Here is a 3436-nt window from a genome sequence, read left to right as displayed (position 1 = left end):
CTATTATCAAGAGCCTAGACATCTTGATAAGACAGAAAGGTCCACTCTGAACCTAAATGTGTCTGAGCAATCAGTGTTGTACTGTGGCTACAACTTCACTTTTGTAACATTCTATCTTCTTTCTAAGTTAACAGTTCTATGAAATATGAATACGAAAGTTTATTTTTAGTAAGAATGTTGCAAATTATGGTCAACCAACATCTTTCACCAAATACTTCAAGCATAAAAATGAGAATCTTTACAAAAATATACAGAGACACAACAAATTGGTAGCTGCCCATATCATTAAACAAACTGGACTCTTAAGAGTGGCTTCTCAACAGCATGTCATTTTAATATAACCATTGCCTGGTACAGGGAAAACTAGCAAGTGTTTGTTAAACATCATTGCAACATTGTATTCCTGATAATTTAAGTCAACCAATCTATGAACAAATGAATGATATGTGCCTAAAAATGATCATAGTTTATACTATCAGCGGCCACTGGATTTAGGACTAATCCAAGATCTTGATCTAGATTTTGACCTAGACCTAGACTGTGACCTTGACTGGGATTTGGAGCAATGCGGTTCTTTTTTCCTTGATTCGTTTTTATGTCTTGAGTAAGACTTGTAATGTGTTTTGGAATCTCTTTTAGAGGTGCCTCTAATTTTGACATGCAATGCAGGCCTAGAACATGATTTAGCCTTCATTTCTTTCTTGGGCTGGGACTTGGACCTTGATCTTGAATTGGATTTAGATCTTGAAAAACAGCGATTTTGGTGTTGAACTCTGTCATTGTTGGAATGGCTTCTGCTACACCGTGGTCTTCCAGTCCATCCACCCTTTCTAGGATTATTAGATCTTCTATAGATGTAAACAAAAGTTCAACTTCTTGATCTTCTTTCATAACGTTGGCTTCTAGAATCATAGCATGAAGAACTGTACACACTCCTACCTTCCTTTGCTTTCATCTGATTTGGGGTCTTCCAATCCCCCTGTGCAAACTATTTCCATTTGACATCCACAAATCCACTTTCTGTCCAAATTAGGTAAAGCATCTTCAGCATCACAAACATCCTCCAGTTGAACACAAGCAACTCCTCTTGGACAGTGAGTGTAGAAATCAAGTGGAACATACACATCAACTATAGGATCATAACGACCAAATTCATGCCATAGATCTTTGAACCTGCTGTTATTGGCTCTATTCCTGATGAACAGAGGCACCTTGGGGGACGCAGGTAGCTGGATGTGACCGCTGTGTGAGTCTCAGCACCAGGCACCAGGGGATAATAAGGGGCTCAGCAAACTGTCCAGCCCCCAGCAGCTGATCCTCAGACACGCACAGCCAGAGGGCTCTACTACAGCTAAATTAATTCTTTTATGTAAAAGAGTAGGAATTTACTGGTTTTGTTGTAAATAATAGTGATTCTCAAACTTTAGCTTGTATCCAAATCACTTGAAGGCTTGCAAAACACAAATTACAGCCCCCCCACCCAGTACTCTGGGATGGACCTTGAACATTTGCATTTCTAACCAGGTGATGGTGATGATGATGATGATGATGATGCTTGTCTAGAGACCACACTTTGAGAACCACTGGTATCTATTAATAGTTCTTTTAACCCTGGCTGGATGTAAAAATCTCTGGCTTTGGTGCCAGCTTTATTTTAAAAATTTCACAAGTCATTCTGATGCACCAAAGTGGAGAATCACTGGTGTGTGCAATTAGCCAAGTTATCGAAGATATAAAATTTGCAATATAAGTCAATATTTTAAAAAGATAATGCACTGAACTTAAGAGCCAGGACTAGTTTATAACTTTCTGGACTATCCCTATGTGTAAACAATTTAAATTCTGGGTTCTTACCCTATGGGCAAACAACTCAAGTTCTGTGATCTTCTGTAAAACAAGAACATCATAGGATGATCATGAACGTACTTGCAAACCAAAATTTTATGATATATACCTTTTTAGCAGCAGGCATTTCACACTAAGAAATGATGTAATGTAACATTAATTAGCATTACTAATATAAAAACAAATAAAGATATAAAGTTGATGGTTTTATTTATACTGTTCGTTAACTAGATGCTTAAGATGGGGTGGGGGGACCTATTAAATAATGATTGTTGGTTTTAAAAAAATCTTGTTAATTTTTTACAGCAAGTAGTCAATAACTGTCCAGCAGGTGGCGATAATAGCCTTTCATACAACTTGAAAATAGTTGTGTACTTACTGGTCAATAATTGTTTTCTTACTTGCCTATACAAATAGAAAGCACAAAACACTTTATAGGCCACCTGGAGCTTTATTTCTGAGTAAGTTTTTTGTTTGTTTATTTTATTCTATTTTGGGAATATAACAGAGGTTGCTTTAGGTTTCTGTGATCATGCATATTTAGAGGTTTGTAAAATTATTTTTTAAACTTTTATTATAGAATTTTTCAAATATGAAGAAAATACAATAATGAATACCCCTACCCAGCATCAGCAATGATCAATATTCTGCTGTTGTTCCCATTTTACCTGTCCCTTCCATCTTCCCAGCCCCCAGCTTGTCATCATCCCTTCTACAGCACTTACAAGCAAATCCTACATATCACATCACTGAGCCTATAGAGCTTTAAAAATTGTCAAGCTATAATTACCAGATTTTAGGCGCATTATTTCAGAACCCATTGTTTTTGTGTTTTACTCTAGCAATTGAGTACCATTAGTTTTTGTTTGTTTGTTTTGTTTGGATTATATTTTTCACATAATAATGAACCAAACACCTACTACTAGTGCTTTGAGAACTGGAAGTAGGTGGCAGCATAATTAGCCACAAAAGGTTGTATGTGAATATGAATATTTTTAAAATAAAAAATTGATATCTTCAATTAAATTTTGTTTTTTACTTTTAAATTTTTTTTTTTTTTTTTTTTTTTTTTTTTTTTTTTTTTTTTTAGAGACAAGGTCTCCCTGTCACCCAGGCTGGAGTGCAGTGGTGCAATCACAGCTCCCTGCAGCCTTGGCCTCCTGGGCTCAAGTGGTCCTCTCACCTCAGCCTTCTGAGTAGCTGGGACCACAGGTACATGCCATGGTTCTCACCATGCCTGGCCAACTGTTTTATTTTTTGTACAGATGGGGTCTCACTATGTTGCCTACGCTGGTCTCGAATTCCTAGGCTCAAGCAAACTGCCCACATCAACCTCCCAAAGTGCTGGAATTACAGGCACACATTCTGGTGCTTGGTTGAATTTTTATTTTTGAATAAAAATATACAATTAGAAATTTATTCTTATCAACAACAGAAGGTATATATGTATGTCTTTTTATCCAAGGTATCTAAAAGAACAAAGTTTTACTGTATGGTTTTTATCTAAAAAAATGGAAGCATATTAAATTTTGGCAAGTAGAGAAATGAACATAATTAAGAATTTAAAGAAAGAACTCAATGACCCATAATT

The 3436-nt window shown here is 36.1% G+C and overlaps 1 pseudogene; it reads right to left on the bottom strand.

Annotated features, from left to right (window-relative positions):
* Positions 1 to 475: 475 nt before the first annotated feature.
* On the bottom strand, positions 476 to 1972 carry LOC108532505 (serine/arginine-rich splicing factor 10 pseudogene; annotated as a pseudogene).
* Between the last annotated feature and the right edge of the window lie 1464 nt (positions 1973 to 3436).

This window comes from Rhinopithecus bieti, unplaced genomic scaffold (genome assembly GCF_001698545.2).
Source record: "Rhinopithecus bieti isolate Rb0 unplaced genomic scaffold, ASM169854v2 scaffold_8675, whole genome shotgun sequence".
NCBI lineage: Eukaryota > Metazoa > Chordata > Mammalia > Primates > Cercopithecidae > Rhinopithecus > Rhinopithecus bieti.
This window is presented reverse-complemented; position numbering and strand designations above follow the sequence as displayed.